This window comes from Mesoplodon mirus, assembly GCF_964341445.2.
Source record: "Mesoplodon mirus genome assembly, chromosome: 3".
In the NCBI taxonomy this organism is placed as follows: Eukaryota; Metazoa; Chordata; class Mammalia; order Artiodactyla; family Ziphiidae; genus Mesoplodon; species Mesoplodon mirus.
The window spans coordinates 143,217,587-143,235,747 of NC_138978.1; the positions used below are offsets into that span (position 1 = coordinate 143,217,587).

Sequence of the window (18,161 nt, forward strand, 5' to 3'; positions counted from 1 at the left end):
AAACTTTCATGAAAACATATGTGATTGAAATACATTAATATATTGATACAGAGGGCAGTTAATTTTTGTCTTTTTTTTTTTTTTTTTTTTGCGGTACTGTTGTGGCCTCTCCCGTTGCGGAGCACAGGCTCCGGACGCGCACGCTCAGCGGCCATGGCTCACGGGCCTAGCCGCTCCACGGCACGTGGGATCCTCCCGGACCGGGGCACGAACCCGTGTCTCCTGCATCGGCAGGCGGACTCTCAACCACTGCGCCACCAGGGAGGCCCAGCTTTTGGTTTTAAATGGAAATAGCCACTCATTGGAAAATAATTACTCTAATTTCAATTCATTTTACTTTAGATCATTCTGGGATGAAAATAGTTACCAAAAAAGTTCTCCAGATGGAAGGGGTGCCAAGTCAGAGGTATACAACATGTTTCAGTTCTCTCGGAAGAATTTCTCTTCAATGGCTTGGTTTTCTTTCTTTCTTAAAAGAAAATTATCAAGGTACTTTCTGCCATCTTAAAACTAAGATTTTAGTCAAATCAAATGGCTTTTCTGTTTTTGAAAATGTTGTGTGATGCTTTAATTTAGGTTCCCAGATATGCAGATTGAAAACCTTTTAACTTTTTATTTTCTGGAACATATTATCATTGGTCACAAATAGTCCTTTTTTTTTTTTTGGTGATAAGAATGAATAGCAGGAGCAGCATTTGTGAAACCAAATCTAATATGAAGCTGACTCTTTCTTGTGAGTAAATTTGAATTTTGAAACACCAAAACAATAAGGTTTAATAAAAAGCAAAATAAATTTTTTATGTTTATGATCTGCCAATTTCCCAGAAAGAGTTTTGTGGTGACTTTAGTTATATACCAGATACATTAAAATCACCAGTGGACAGCACATCTTTCATTCAGGTGCCCTCTGAAAGTTTTAAAAATTTGTTGACTTCATATCACTGAACGGTCCACTTTAAAGTGGTTAAAATGATACATTTTCTGTTTTGTGTAGTTTACCACAATTTTTAAAAAATGTGTTGTTTGAAGATTTTTGGGTTTTGTAAAGGTATTGTATTAGCATAAAAATGAAAAATTTAAAAGACCACCTCTAATCCCATTATCCTATCAAGCAATATTTATATTTTTATTTTCTTTTTCTGCTGTCTATAAACATAATTCCACATAGCTTCAATATAATTTGCCATTCATATCTTTTCATACTAAATTTAAATTCTGTGATTCATAGTTATACTTTTTAACATTGCATTCACAAGGTTTCATTGAGTTGGTCAATTTTTTAAATTGGTGAAAAATTGGAAATAACCTAAAATAAACTGTTGTAAACATCTTCATAAATACAGCTTTTTTTTTTCTACTTAAAGTTGTATGTTTTTGATTCTCTATTAATCAACTTGCTTAGTGTATTAAATAAGTTGTTAAGAGTGTTTATGAAGTCAAAAAAAAGCTTATGATCGTCTGCCACTTGTTATTTCAAGAGAGTGATATTTTAATAATCAAATAGTACATTCAAAGAAGTTAAGATTTGTGATATCATACTAATTAGATATTATTATTAAAAATTTATATCATATGTAAAGCATTCTTAAAATAGCTACATTGACTTTTGCTATGATATTAGAAATGGAAATATATATAAATGAAACATGTATATGTAAAACATATTAGGAATTCTGTAAAATTAGTACAGAATAATAGGGCATCATGGAATGAGAAGAAAACAGTTAAACATTTTTTTTTTATTTAGCATGATTAAACAAAGTGGAAATGTAACTGAAGTATACAAGCTCATTGAGCTCTTTTAAGAGTAATTTTATTTCTTGGACTTTTTTTTTGTATTTGCCTCAGTTATTTGGAGACATAGAGGTAAGCCAAATCAGTATCTGGGTATATACCTAGATCCAGGTGAGTATAGGGGTGAAATAATGGTGTGAATTGTGTCACATTTATATTGTACTTATGTATGCCTAATAAAAGATGGGAACTTTTGTTAGAAATTTTTTTATCTCCTAACAAGAAAAGTGTAATTAAAAAAAATTTTAATACAAATGCATTTGCATTAGTTTCTGAAAGTAAAGGAAGGGTATACACATACAAACCATATGCATACAAACATTTTCTTTGATGGCAATTAAGTTAAAAAACACAATAAAATAGCACAAAATGAACTGAGCTCCTATATATTTTTAAGAGGCATGTAAATCACACAGGATCGTGTGGTGATTATCAATAAGCTACACCCTATGAAATATTTGTCCTATATTACCGCATACACTCCATTTTACCCTGCATCCTAATGCTGCTAAAATATAGTAGAAAGCAGCAGCATAGCACAGAGAGATCAGCTTGGTGCTTTGCAATGACCTAGAGGGGTGGGATAGGGAGGGTGGGATAGGGAGGGTGGGATAGGGAGACTCAAGAGGGTGGGATATGGGGACATGTGTATGCATATGGCTGATTCGCTTTGTTGTGTAACAGAAACTAACACAGAATTGTGGAGCAATTATATTCCAATCAAGATCTATTAAAATAAATAAATAAATAAACATAAAATATAGTAGCTTTGAAGGATAAACATAATCATTTTAACCTATGATGTTTGTTTTCAGTAAATTCAAATTAAATAGTTAAATGTGAATTTTAATATATGGCTTGTTCTAAGTAAAATATTAACACGTAGGTCTAGTTTTTGCAACCAAGTGTTTCATATAAAGATACTTGCCTCTTTACTACTGAAATATAGGATAAGTCTCCACATTTCACTCTTTCATTCAGTGGGTTTCATTTGTTTTTTTGTGTGTGTGTTTTCTATATGAAATCAAAGGAGCAGTGAAGGTTGACAGGCTTATAGGAGGGTAAAATTGACTCACCTACTCCCCAGCAACTTGCAGCCTTATAACTTGTATTGTTTTTACGTAGAAAAATTCATCTTAAATTTAAATTTTGGTCTACTTCTGAAGATTCTGTTTGGCAGAAGTCATGGGTGTTTCTGTGTCCTTGAGATTCAGAAAACTTGAGTGTTTCTGCATGATACATAAAATGTATCATACTTTGGGATTTTTTTTAAACTTTATTTTTGCATTTCTGCACATCTCAATACTTTTGTTTTAGTTAAAATAACTTGTTACTGTAGAGAACTTATATTTTTTAAAAATGCTGGCTTATGTAAAACCTTTGTACAAAACGATCCTGTTTTTAATGGGCTTGGCATCATTGTCAAGTGCCTGTTTGATTCCTTTCGACGTGTACACGTGTGACAGTTGCTCTGTAGACCTTTGGTGCATCTTGATTCCTTCTTTTCATGCTTTGTCAAACGTAGTCTTGGCCGCAAAGAAGCCTGTAAGTAATGGAAGGAAACACTCTGCTGGTAAAGAATGTTACCCTCCTGAACCGCTACCACCTGGAGTGTCTGGTTTCCGGCCATTGTGTCCTGCAGAAAGTGCAAGAAGCAACAGGTAACCTGTTTGCATTCCCTGTCTTTTTCAGTCATTTAGAGTTCTTTATTTTGGAACTTCTATTATGTGGGTGGTCTCTGGTGCTTTGTGTAGAGGAAAAAAGGTAACTCACACATGGCTTCTGCCTAATGAGCCCTCTAAGGAAGAAAAACAAAAAGTAATAGGGAGTTTCAAGTTGTTTCTCGAGTGTCACAACAGAGGTAACCCCGTGGGAGTCTTGAGGAGACGAAAATTATCACCAGTTGTGCATGTGAGAAAAGTTTCATTAAAGGCAGGTGTAGTTGAGCGAAGCCCTACAGCACAGAAGTAGGAATTTGGATACGTACGAATGGGAAAAAAGACATTTTAGGCATGGGAAATAGTTTAATGCAGAATGGATGAAAAATATGCATTAGACCTATTCTAAATCAACTGGCTTATTAACTCAATAAATCAGATTTAGTGAGTCAAACTAGCATTACCTGATTTCTTATCCAGGGGATAGCTGTTCATGGTAATTTTTTGTCACAGAACAGTAAATAAAATGGTTGAATATAGCTTTAGGCTTGCTAAGTGAAATAGATGGCTCTAGATGATCTTCAGGTGACTTACTTGGTAGTAATCACGAAATTGGGGATTAACAATTGCTTAAGAAAACAAAGAGAATTGATTTTAAATAGTGCTTAAAGTAGTTACTGTGTAAAATATCTGTTCAGTTGCTCATGTTAAATGGATGTTTATAATCCCCACTGGACAACCGACTACTTTTTTGCAAATGGTAATGTGAATTGCTGTTGCATAAACTATAGTGTTGAATCCCCAGTGTTTGCACTTGAGTTTCACAGCTCTGTGGTTTCCTATCTTCTTCCTGAGACACGTAAGAGCAGGTCCATCCTCGTCACACAGGGTGGTAAATGAGAGAACGATTAATATCACCATTTAAAGAAGTGAGACTGAAATCTCAACCGTCCTGAACATAGGAGCTGAAGGGGCCTCTCAGCAGTTCAGAGAGCTATTACCAAGCCAGTAGGCTGAATTCTGTTCTGTTTTCTCCGTAGCAGAGCCCTCCAGGTCCTTGTTTTGAGCTTATTGATTTTTATACACAATTCTGTATGGATACTGTTCATACTACTAAATAGTTGTATTAACTGGGTTTAACTGGTGATGTATTTACATGAAGATCTAACTTCGTTTTGTTGATATCTTTTTAGGGGCTTTCCATTCATCAAAGCTCGTATGTAATCAGTTGCTGGTGTGTAGCTATCATATTTATGATATACAGGGCTTGAACTGGGAAAGGTGGATGGTCATTCTTCTTGCTTTTTAAACTGACAGAGCCTTACAAGAAGCATTTCCCTCTCTGAAATAAATCCATGTAAAACATGTTTGGTCGCTCTCCCAATGCAACTGTGTAGTTGTGTGGATTTGGCACACAATGGGCAGCCTTGTGGCTATGTCTGTAAACCAGGAAGCCTGTTTTCCAGTCTGCAAATCAGCTGTTACACAGTGAAACGAACTTGACTGCCATTTCTGACCCCTCACATGGAGCTGTCATACTCAAGAATGTTCACATGTTTTCAAGAAACGTTGTTTGCGGGCTATATGTACAAATTCCCGATCTGAAAGCCAATATAAAGCAACACCTCCCAAACCTCTGCTCTCTCACCAAGGCCACACACATTCCCTCGCTTATGGCCTCGTGGCAAGCGAATACTGTCAGTATCAGATTCTCCTTCCCAGTGGTCTTGGGAGACTGCATAGTTGCTCTGTGAAAGGCACCACTGCTGAGGTTGAGAGAAGAGCATCTTGGGTGTCAGTCCTGGCCTTGCGTTCCCGGAGAGAGGGGTGTGCACCTCGTTCTCCTGTTAGGGTTTTCCTATGCTGCAGGGTTTGCTGCTTGTTGTCAAAATGATGTCCTAGTGACTTGTCTTCTGCGTGGTTATATAATCCCGGCACACTTCTTTATGATCTGTAGACTTTTATGGGGTTGTGGCCAGGTCAGTTTTAAATGTTTGGAAATGTCCTATTGAACAACACTGCAGTGGCAGTGAAGCTTGCTGGGAGAATTGTTGCCCTAGTTTTGGCTTAAGGGTGGTGAGAAGATGAAATTTTTGATGGGTCAGTTTTAGTTCTGTATGTGTATGTGATTTATTTTTTAAAATTCTAATGTCTGTTATTCACAGCTTAGATATGTTGACTTTCTGATTATTCATCAGTCCCTTTACTGATGTATTTTCCTCTGAAAAACTACATTTTCTTCCAGACTGTTTTTGTCTGATGGTGAAGAATAAATTTTTCATTTGCAGTATAAAGTTGATCTGAGGAAAAAATGTTTACCTTGGATCTTCACTTGGCTTCTGTGAAAGAAAGTTAATAAAATAATACGGGCAATTCCCATTACTAATCCTAACCACGTACAACAGAGGTCTGTCCAGTAACATAGCAAAAATAAGTTACTGTACTTTTACTTAGTCATTGCCTGTTTTACACTAAGGAGCAGTGAGAGACATTTATAAATAATGATACCTCAGATCACTTTTGTTAAATGTCCTCTAATATTTGGATATTTGGTATCTGGCTTGTGTTGTCTTTTATACAATCTTGTCTTCTTTCTTTGCACTTTAGTTTAACAACTCTGTGGTTTCCTATCTTCTTCTTGTGACACTCAGGTCCATCAGAATTTCCTGTGACTGTGACAGTAGAGAGTCCTTCCTCCTCAGAAATCAAAGAGGTCGATGATTCCTCAGAACGTGTTCAGGAAGAGCCAGAGAAAATCAGTTTGAAACAAGAAGCATTGCAGGTACAAAGTTATCACTTTAAAGCTATAGAGAAGATTATTTTTCAAATGGAAGGCTGATTGCAACATGGCACAGCTTGTGTGAGGGTTCTGTTTTCTCATGCCATCTGCATTGTATCCCCTTGAATGGATCCTTAAGCTTAGACCAAGGTGAATGGTGGACATTTGAACTCTAAGAAACTAAAATCAAAACATGTCGTTAGTAATATATTTTCCTTTCCTTAGAACCTTAGTATATTAGATTTAGGGAGAACCTTAGTGATCATAAGATAAGGAAATTGAGTTCTGAATGAATACAGTCAGCTGATTGAGTGCTCTTGTTTTACAGATGAGAAAGTTGACAGTTCTAGTTGAACTCTCTTTTTATAAGAGGAAAATATGGCCTCATTTTAAATAAAAGTAAAGTTGAAAAAAGTTTTGATGTTGATATTCTCCTTTCCTAAAATCAAAAATATCAAGAAGCGGGCTTCCCTGGTGGCGCAGTGGTTGAGAGTCCGCCTGCCGATGCAGGGGACACGGGTTCGTGCCCCTGTCTGGGAAGATCCCGCATGCTGCGGAGTGGCTGGGCCAGTGAGCCATGGCCACTGAGCCTGCGCGTCCGGAGCCTGTGCTCCGCAACAGGAGAGGCCACAACAGTGAGAGGCCCGCATAACGCAAAAAAACAAAAACAAACAAAAAATATATATATATCAAGAAGCTACATTCTATTACCAAATAAACCTGACCTCTAATGTCATTCCATACTTTTGTTTGTATGGACAGAAAAGAAAAATTGATTTGTATAAGAAATTTTTGCACCTCAAAATTAATATATTTATTTTATTTCAACTTTAATGCAGAGCTGAACATTTCTAGTAAATAAAGGAGCACCATTTGGGGGGGACCTTGTCTTTGTGCTACAAAGTCCATGTTTAATTTTTTAAAATTATTTAATATGATTTTCTCTTCATATGAAACATGAAACTTGACAGGTTTCAGAACTAATTATCCCATTATTGTAGGACTACGGGAATTACTCTTTGATTTTCAAAAGAGAAAGTTAGATTTTTATTTTTTAATTAAAATTAATGATAATATAGAGAAATTTTAAGAAAAGAACTTAGAAAATTATGATTATGTTAGAGTAGGAGAAATCTATAGTTCATGTAGAGTTACCCCCTTTCGTTTTATAAATGAGCACCTACAATTTGTAGAACGTAAGTGGTTTCTTAGGAAATGGCAGAGTATGACAAGACCCTAGAGCATCTAACCCGCATTCCTTGTTATTTTAGATGTGGTGTATTCATTTCCTTCACGAACAGACCACGAGATTGTATTTCTAAAAGCAGTAATAGACACTGGGGAAGTCCAAGAAGTTTAAACACTGGGACGACAGAATAGCAGATTCAGAAGGCACTGAGAACCCTTTTAGCTCTTCTCTGTTTTGACAAGACACTACAATGATGGTATCAAAGTGTTTAAGTATATATGCCCACAAGAATCAAGAGATTTCAACATAGTTTTGAAAGATAGAAGACAGGTGGAAGAGTGTGAAACTGAAGCAGTAGAACAGAGGAAAAGCATCACCTAAAATATGCACAGGGACCACCTGCAACTGAGGAGGATTCTGACCCCACCTGAAAAAGTAGCCCCATGCTCAGGTGCGCATGTAGGAGAGAGGGTGGAGTTAGTTAAAAGTGTGACTGAGATAGGGGAGCTCATTGAAGGGTTGTGTTTGGAGGAGTGGACTCCCAGCCCCACCCTCACGCTCCTGAAATGAGATGATTTCATTTTGAAAACAGTGAAACTGGCGAGAACTGGGGCAGCTAGTGTGAGTTTTTACACCCTAGAAAATTGTGTTTGGGGGGGATCCTGTTACAGTTACTCCCCGCTTCTTCCTGCATAAGAAGCCAATCAATCGTTGACTTCAGGGAGCTTTCTGCACTCATTCTTAAATAGAAAATAACTGTCATTTGCCTGATAGTTGAGTAAAGCTTACAACATGAGAGAGGGGGAAAAAGAGTGAAAACATATCCTAGTAGGACCAGGGACAATTTAGGGAACAAAATAATTTAAGAAAAAACCCTAATTAGTATCCTGAGAGAGGTTTAAAAAGAGCTAGCAACTATAAAATAAGACTAGGGTGTTCATGAAAAGGAGAATGGTCAGAAAGCAAGAGAGTTTTCCTGGAAATGAAAATATGGTTGCTGAAATAAATTCAGTAGGAATTTAAAAAATTTCTCAGTATATAAAAAAGAAAGACACAATGGAAAATGTGATAGAAATATGTTAGAGAGGCTGCATCTGGGAGATCCCACATGTTACGATTAGAAACTCCAGACCCAGAAAAAAAATGGAGGGAAGGTGTCAAAGGGCAACAAAATTCCCCACAGCTGAAAGTAGACATCAGGCCTCAGATTGAAAATAGTTATGCAAGACGAGCAAGAATAGACTCATACCTAGGCACCCTTCATTGTGAAACTTTAAAATACTGAAGAAATAAATTAAAATAGAATAAAATACTGAGAGGATACATCCATTCCAGAGAGAAAAATACCGGTCACCTAAAAAAAAAGGTAAAATCTGACTTTATCATACTTGTCATGAGCACCATGGATCCTGGAAGGCATTAGAAAGATACCTCCAAAGTTTTTCAGGCACATAATTTTCACCCTAGGGGTTTGTATCGAGCCAAACTATGAGTCATAAGTGGAGGCTGAAGAAGATATTTTGTACACAAAGAAATTTGAAAAATTGACCTCCTGTGCTACACACCTTAAGCTATTTATAGAAATAATCCAGCAAAATGAGGCAATAAACCAAGAAGGAAGGTAATAGGGGATTCAGTGCAGATTGCAGCTAGTCTAGAGTGGCGAGGCTTCTATTGACTGTGTGGTTGAGAGCTTAGAAACACCTTGAGGCATATTGTACTTACTAGGTATTAGGCACTGTTGGAAGGGAGGAGGGAGAGGAAGAGGAGAAGGAACTTGAACTCCAGAGGAGAAAGGGCTATACGGACATAAACCTGAAGCAAACTAAACTATGGTTGATTTTTAACCTACTATTGGTGAGGAAGGGAAGAATCCACTTAAACTTGACACTATAGATGTCCCCCTTTTCAGTGACACACAGGGGTAATGACCACCTATCTAATTTGTCCAAACCAGAACTTGTCCAAACTCCTTACACTTCAATAGTGTAAGGAGGCACTCTGATGCTGTAAAAATCAGAACAACATGTATAAACTGGAACACCCCAAGGTGGCTTGGGTTATCTGGTCACCCTGCACAAGGGCAGTGACACTGGCACAGTATGGAACGAGGTGTAGTCTATACACAGAGACACAGTACATCTGCAGTGGGCAATATTAATTTCATTGTAATAATGGCAATACTGTCTTGGTTTGCAGCTTTTATTGTCAACTTGCATGTAATCACAAATAACTAAAGTAAACTATCCTTAGTATGTATTGGTATTAACTTGGTATGTACTGAAATGTATTGTGTACTAGTATGTACTTAGTATATATTAGGCTCTAAGTGTTTTTGCATATATTAACTCATTTAATCCTCTGAATAGCCTTATGAGGTTGGTGCTAATATCATTCCCACTTTTGAGAACAGGAAGCTAAGGCAGGGAAGGAACTTGCCCAGGCTGTACCTAATTTAAGGTTGGATCGAGGCTTTGAGTTTAGGCTCTCTGCCTGTTCTCTTAAACCTTACTCTGTACTGACTCTCAAATAACAGAAGACTTAACTGCACATAGAACAGAATATAAATTTCAACTTTGACAACGTAAAAGCTAGGTTTGGAAGGTAGACAGGAGGTAGAAAAAAGGGAAGATGGTATGAATGTCCTCATTTTACAAAGCGTGACGTCGAGAGAGTTTCTAGTTGATCAACAATGTAGGTTTTTAAGTATATCACTCCAAGTCAAAGAGATCATGAGCAGTGGAATAACTCATGAGGACATAACTTTACTGAGCAGTGTGGACATAGGAAAGAGTGTAGAGGAACTAAACCCTTACTTATTAGTAAGTTAGAAAGTGAACAGATAATGCGTCCAATTTAGTGAGAAAATAGTCATGCAAGAGTATTACTTGGAAATGGAGAAGAATTCAAAATCACAATAGTTGGACCTCCCTGGTGGCACAGTGGTTAAGAATCTGCCTCTCAAGGCAGGGGACACGGGTTTGAGCCCTGGTCCGGGAAGATCCCACATGCCACGGAGCAGCGAAGCCCGTTTGCCACAACTACAGAGCCTGCGCTCTAGAGCCTGCGAACCACAACTACTGAGCCCACGTGCCACAACTGCTGAAGCCTGCACGCCTAGATCCTGTGCTTCATAACAAGTGAAGCCACCGCAATGAAGAGTAGCCACCGCTCGCCGCAACTAGAGAAAACCTGCACCCAGCAACGAAGACCCAATACAGCCAAAAGTAAATAATAATAATAAAATAATAAAAGATAACAATATTTGATGTAAACCTCATAAAAAAGGAAATCCATACAGCCAGTAAACACAGAAAAGTGTACGACTTCATTAAGTAATAAGTGAAAAGTGAGTCAAAACCAAGGAAACTACATGTCAATCAGATTGACAAATACATAAATAAAAAGTCTGGTAGTATCAGGTATTGTAGACCTGAAGTACTATGGGAATCTTCTACCCTGTTTATACTGGAGTATAAATCGACACAACTACTTTGGAAAGCATTTAGCCCTCTCCATCAACTGAAGGTATATAAATAGCCTGTGAGCCAGCAGCCCTCACCCCTGCCCTGTGTAAATGCACCAGAATAACGGGTACAGCAGGATTCCTGTCCATGATTTGCATTAGCACAAACTGAAAACAAACCAGATGTCCATTAAGAGTCAAAAATTAAATAAATGATGTGTATTCGTACAGTGGGAAAACTATCCAGCAATAAAATTGAATGAACTAGAGCTACAAGCAGCAATGTGGATGAATTTTTTAAACCAATGTTGAGAGAAAGAAATAAGATAGAAAAGACTTCATATACTATGATCCTCTACATAAAGTTAGATGTTGACACGACTAAACTCTTTTGTTAGGGATGCATGCAGGTTAAAGGAAATGATTGTCAAGAAGTGAGGTTGGTGTTTAACCGGGAAGAGGGAAGGAGCTTGTGATAAGAAAAGGATATGGGGGGGTTTTTGCGATGCTGACAAGTATTAATACTTTCAGATTCAAGTAGTGGTTATGTAAGTATTCTCTTTTTATTTGTCACATTGACAGTTTTGTTCTGTGCACTTCTCAGTACACGTATCATATTTTACAATTAAAAAGAATCAGTCGCTTCTTGAGTGCTGGATGTGGGAGTGGGATGAGACCATTTCATTTTAAGCCCTTCACTACTGTTTGCATTCGCATGTTCATTCATTCAGCATTAATTGCACATGTTCTATGTACCAAGCACTCTTCTAATTTTATATGTGTTCTAACTCATGTAATCCTCACAAGAGCTCTGTGATATGGGATCTCATCTCCATTTTATAGATGAGGAAGTTGAGGCCTAGTGTTATAGAACTTGTCCAAGGTTATATACCTAGTGGGTAGTGCCAGGCCCATTTGCCTCAGAGAATCTGAATTTTTACAATATAATCTAAAAGGGAAATTTAATGACTAATTATAAGCAAAAAAATTGCACATTAAAGAAGATGACAAGTTTTCATCTATCCAGTTAGAGAAAAACACAGAGTCTGTCTTTCACACACGTACATCTTGTATTGGCAGGGATTTTCCTTATTAAGCAATTATCTATTGACCGTCTACGTTTTGCTAGGCACAGTTGCTGGGGATAAACACTTAATAAAATACACCCCCATCTTCAAATAACTTGCACTCTAAGTGAGGAAGTAAGCCAACAGTTATAGTAGAGGTTATATACCAAGTGATACGTCGCTGATGGCAGTGTAAAATCTCAGAAATCTTTTGGAAAGAAGTTTGGAGATAGGTACCTCAGAGCCTTAAAAATGTTCATTTGCTTTGATCTCAAATTCATTTTTATGGATTTATTGTAAGAACCTTATTCTCAATATGGAAAAAAAGCCTTCATGCATAAAAACGGTTATTTTGTCTGATAATATTGAAAAGTTGGAAAGAATTTAAATGTGTGAAATGGTTAACCAGTAAACCCACTCAGTGGAATATTTTGTAGCCCACAAACAAAAAATCAAGGTTATGAATCCCCTGATTATATGAGAAATGATTGATTTCAATGTTAAATGGAGAAAAGTTGAACAAACAATTTGATATCCAATAGGATGGGAACTTTGTCCCAGAAAAATCACCCTATCCAGTGTACAGAAGGGAGGAAGGAGAGCAGATGACAGGAAGGAAAATTATTCCAAAGCCTTATCATTAGTCTTGTTTAAGTAATAGAATATCAAGCAATTTTACTTTCTAACTTTTTTGGTTCCATATTTCCATGTAAGGGACATGAATTCTGAATACTTTGTAGGAGGAGAGTACACTTTTTCACAAAAATTTAACACTGTGTTCTAATTCCCTCCATTAGAGGGAGAAACTGTTGCATGTAATTGCACTTTGATGTGCTATTTAGAACCAGTCAGGAATTTTAGTCTACTTTCCTCTGACTGGTGAGGGTGTTTTGTTTGTTTGCTTATTTGTTTAGAATTTCTTTGAAATCAGTTTTAGAAGATTGATGAAACCATTATAGTAAAAGTAGAGGAATTTTTCAAATTTTTCCCTTTTTCCCCATTGAAAACTTGACTGGCTTTAGTGATGAAACATTAAAGAACTTGAAGTTCTTAGACTCTCAATTTTTTAAACATGTTCTGAATATAAAAATATATGTTCATTGAGCAAATGTTTGAAAACAATGAACAACTTCTTGAAGGAAATAAAAGCCACCTCTGCATGTACACACACCTAGTCTGCTCTTTTGTCTTAAAAAAGTATCAGAAATATTTTGCCATGTCACTAAATACTCTTCTACATCAGAGAATTTGATTAAGCTTATGCATCATCTCCCAGGAAAAATGCACAGATATATTTTGAATGTAGCACTCCTGAAGCCCATTCATTAACTGTGGTTGAGTCCTCTTGTCATTCTTTTCTTAGTGGCTTCATAGCGCATTCCTTCAGATGGTGAGCTGTTTTTATTTAAACCGGTCCCAATTTGGAGGCTCTTAGCTTTCTTCTAGGGTTTGGTTATAAACAATCTTATGACATCATGTTGGTAGATAAATATTTGCCCACATCTTTGATTTGCTTAGGGTAAACTCCTGATATAGGACTGTTGTTAGGTACCAAGAGCTACTCGCCAGAAAGTGATACCAGTTCCTCTCCCAATGATGGCATATAATAGAGTTCCTCATTCTTTTTTTTTTTTTTTTTTTGTTCGGTACGCGGGCCTCTCATTGTTGTGGAGCACAGGCTCCGGACGCGCAGGCTCAGCAGCCATGGCTCACGGGCCCAGCCGCTCTGCGGCATGTGGGATCTTCCCGGACCGGGGCATGAACCCGTGTCCCCTGCATCGGCAGGCGGACTCTCAACCACTGCGCCACCAGGGAAGCCCGATTTAGGACTTTTAAATGTAAGCATTAGATATTTTGCTCAGTAAAGTTAATTGTTAACATTCAGCAGAGTTGTAATATGTTTTATTCAAATCAGATTCTATAATTCACTTTCTAATTTAAGGGAAGCTTAAAGCAGGTAATTTTCTAATGTGGAATGAGGCTCCATTATGAATTGAACCAGTTAGAAATGTGATCTTTTGTGAAAGATCATTAATAAAACGATAACTTTGGTTTATTTATATACCACCTAAGCGTTATACAGGAAACTTTGTTGGGTGCCGGGGGGTTTTGGTTATTATGTGATATGGTCTCTGTCTTTACTGGTGGAGAGTTAGGTTAATTACAGATTAATTACATTTTTGAGTGTTTTAGTTTTGTTCCTTGAAACTAGACAAGACTACTTTTGATGACAATGAGAAAAAATCATGTCAGACATTTTCAGTCTTCTTGTATAGCTGGAACATGAAAAGGCCCAGTTAAGAAACACAACTTTCTCTTTGTCTGAAGCCCTTCATGCCCACTCATTGACAAGCATGATCCTGGATGATGAAGGTGTTTTGGGCAGCACTGAGCATTCTTTTCAGAAGTTCCATGCTTTCCTGGTTCTCCTTAAAGATGCTGGGTTAGTTCATTTCTCTTCATGGCATTCTTCTCTTTGCAACTCTAATGGTAGTTTGCTGAGGAACTGGAGCAATATTCATCACTTACGTGGCCATGTTTAGCCAAATTTAGTGTAATTATAGGTAATATAGTTGACGTTTTAAAATGAGGAATTAAATTTTTAAAGAAATGCAAATAGGGGAGCCTGCTTTGGTAGAGTGGGGGGCCCATTATAAAAGAGTAACCTGTAGACAGAATAATTAGTACTTACAGTTTTTTTGTAAAGACTAAATTGAAGGCAGTTTTCATTGAAAATATTCGGGAATGGATAAGAATTTTCCTCTCTTTCATTTATTTTGCTTGTTTGATAAGTTTGAATTAAAGTTATTTTTGTCTTAGACATAAAAATTATTATTAATCTGCAGGGAAGATATAGGTCAGTGGTTCTCAACTGCGAGCAATTTTGCTGAAAGAGGGAAGTGGAGATGGATAGTTGATGGAGTGGTGTTTTGTCAGTGAATGAGTTGGTGTTGGGAAGGAAGGAACAAACACATTCTTGGAAACTGGAGGAAAGGTGGTAAAGAAGTGTGGGAATGGAGGTGTGAGAGGCAGTGGACAGGGTGCATGGTACATATTGAAGCTGCTAGTGAGACAGTGGGATGTCTCCTAGAGGATGAATCTGGAAAGGGCTGAGAATTTGGGGGAGAGAGAGGCTTGTAGTCTGGAGTAGGATGTTGGCTTTTAAGATTTTAGAAGTATTTCATGACTGTAGCTCTGGGGAAATCTAAACTGCTCTTCTGTGATTCTAATAACCTTTGTCTTTTCTCCTTTCCTCCTCTGGGCCAGGCTTGGGCAGTTGGCCACAATGGCTGGTATAGATCAGTCAGATTTTCATTTACTAGGTCGTCCCCAGATGAATTATACTGTTAGTAGTCCACCTAAAGAAGAAAAGAAGGCACTTGAAGAGGAAAAATCAGAATCAAAGCAGAGCGCCCCAGGACCTACGCAAAATGTCCAAGTAAGTGGAGAGGACAGCACTTAATGATTCTAAGAGTGATTAGCAAAAAGGAAATGACCGAGTCACAGAGAAAATAATAATGGTCAGTCTCTAATAGTTCACATGCTTGGGAGCTAGAAGACTCTGGAGTCCTCTCCAAATCTGAGATTAGTAAATGTGGGCCCATTTCATGATACTGTATTGTTGTACATAAGAAAACTGGAAGTTCTTTAGAAAATGTATGAGTTAAAGCAAACTCTCCTTAATGAAGAAAGAAAACATTACAGAAAATATTCCAAATTTTAAATTGTATAAATGTCTGTTCTATTCATATTTTACCTAGGTTTCAATTTGTATGCAGTCAGCTTACAATGAAGGAACACTAATGAAGGTACACGTACTGATATAATTTTTAAAATAAGTAATCTTGACATAGCTGATATGTAAGATATTATAGTGACTCAACTGGTCATGGGAATGGGAGGGGAAACCTGTCAGCTTTTCCTCCAGCCTCACTTGGAGCCCCCTTCGCCCAGCTCAGCCGGTCTCAGACTGGTCTTGGGAACTGACAGCTTGAGAACACAGTCTGGTCACAAACTATATATTGTTTACTTGTGCCTGGAGGATAGCAAAGAAATTAATTTTCTTACAGAGTAGGGTTTCATTTTAGAGAGGGAAAGGAAAGGGGTAATAACTACCCCAATCACCAAAGTCTGAAAATGTAGTGGACATAGCCTTGGATATAGCTAGGTTAAGCTGAGAATCACTTGGCAAGATATAATTAGAAAAAAACTGGCTCTGAAATCTTCTGAATAATCAATTGACTGTGTTAATAATAAGATCACAGAGTAACACTGAAGTTTTGAACTCTACTTTTTAATGGTTGGCTTTGTTCATCACTGAATTTTTGTCTTGTCTTTTGTCTTCCCCTCCAGTTTCAGAAAATTACAGGTGATGCTGGGATTCCTTTGCCTGTCGACTCCTTTCATGTCCCAGTCTCTACTCAGGAGGCCTTAGAAACTTCCAAAGACAACCTGGGGGTCGCAGTCACAGAGCAGCGGCAGGAGTCTTTGGAAAATTTCATTGCTAGAACATGTTCTCCTTCAGCAGACATCATTTCTAGAACTGGAAGTCAAAGAAAGGAAGAGGAATTACCTAGAAATAGCAGGTCTTCTTCAGAGAAAATGACCAAAGCATAATATACCAAAAACTACTCTGCTAAGAAACAACCTGGGAAGGACCTGCATTCCTGCTCTGACTCACCTGTAAAGCAGAAAAGCAAAGGAATTGGGCAAAATAATTCTTTGTTTACTGAACCAATTAGAAGTGAGTCTTCGAAAAAACACATTTCTGCTAAGAAAGAGAGTACAATATTGACTGTTTCATCAAAGACAACTAAAAGTAAACTCAGTCTACTAGAACATTCTGAAAGTGAGACTCTTGGATCTGATTGTGAATTTCCAGAAAGCGTCCATATTCCATCACGCCTAACATAGGTCTAAATCTTTTAAAATCTTTTAAAATTATGTTTTTGCCTTCAAATTTTAATAAATTACTTATGTTTTTATTATAGCGTATGGTGTTTTGAAATACTTGACTGGAAGCCATTAGAGAAAGATTTATCTATACTTTTTTATTATAATGAAAGTTTTGGTGTATTTTTCCCTGTGACAGTTTGCACCATTCATTCAGCTAGTGTTTACTGAGGGCTTCATATGTACAGTACTTTTCTGGGTGCTATTGCTTTCATCAGTGAACAAAATAAAGTCTTTACTCTCCTGGAACTAGCACTCTGTGGTGGGAGAAAACGTAAACAACACAACAGGGTAAGGGGTAAAAAGAGATGGGAATAATAAATGGAATCGTTTTACCATTTGGTTAACTGTCAAACTATTATAAATCGTATGGCCAGAAGCCATTGACATATCTTAATTCACAATAACCAGAGAGCATCAAACATTTACCAAGGCATTTAACCGTGTTTATGGATTACAGCAACACTATGAGGTAGGGAACTATTACCATCCCTATTTTATAGATGAGGAGTCTGAGGAGACATTATGTGAGTTGCCCAGAATTACACAGCTATAACTAAGTGGGAAGCTGGGATGTGACCAGAACAGAACCCATGCTCTTTTTTTTTTTTTTTTTATGTATGGACTTTATTATGTTTCATTTGTTTCTGATTTATGTGATTTTTTTTTTTTTTTTTTTTTTTTTGCGGTATGTGGGTCTCTCACTGTTGTGGCCTCTCCCGTTGCGGAGCACACGCTCCGGACGTGCAGGCTCAACAGCCATGGCTCACGGGCACAGTTGCTCCGCGGCATGTGGGATCTTCCCGAACCGGGGCATGAACCCAAACCGGGGCATGAACCCGTGTCCCCTGCATCGGCAGGCGGACTCCCAACCACTGCGCCACCAGGGAAGCCCTATGTGGTTTTTTTAAGACTTTTTTTGATGTCGACTATTTTTAAAGTCTTTACGGAATTTGTTACAGTATTGCTTCTGTTTCATGTTTTGGTTTTTTTGGCTGCAAGGCATGTGGGATCTTAGCTCCCCGACCAGGGATTGAACCCTCACCCCCTCCATTGGAAGGCGAAGTCTTAACCACTGGACCACCAGGGAAGTCCCCCGTATGTGATGATTTTTATGGCAGTGTTTTTAAATTTTATTTTTTTATTGACGTATAGTAGAATTACAGTGTTGTGTTAATTACTGCTGCACAGGAAAGTGACTAATATACATTCTTTTTCATATTCTTTTCCATTATGGTTTATCACAGGATATTGA

The 18,161-nt window shown here is 37.6% G+C and overlaps 1 pseudogene across 1 annotated transcript in view; it reads left to right on the forward strand.

Moving 5' to 3' along the window:
- LOC309799286 (centrosomal protein of 78 kDa-like) overlaps positions 1-16,901 on the forward strand; it is a 659,089-nt pseudogene extending 642,188 nt beyond the window's left edge. The window contains exons 10-16 of the transcript in view: positions 3,320-3,455; positions 3,654-3,705; positions 6,103-6,307; positions 14,230-14,396; positions 15,221-15,392; positions 15,715-15,762; positions 16,307-16,901. The product of the transcript in view is annotated as a centrosomal protein of 78 kDa-like (transcript). The remainder of the gene's footprint in view (positions 1-3,319; positions 3,456-3,653; positions 3,706-6,102; positions 6,308-14,229; positions 14,397-15,220; positions 15,393-15,714; positions 15,763-16,306) is intronic.
- Positions 16,902-18,161: the final 1,260 nt, after the last annotated feature.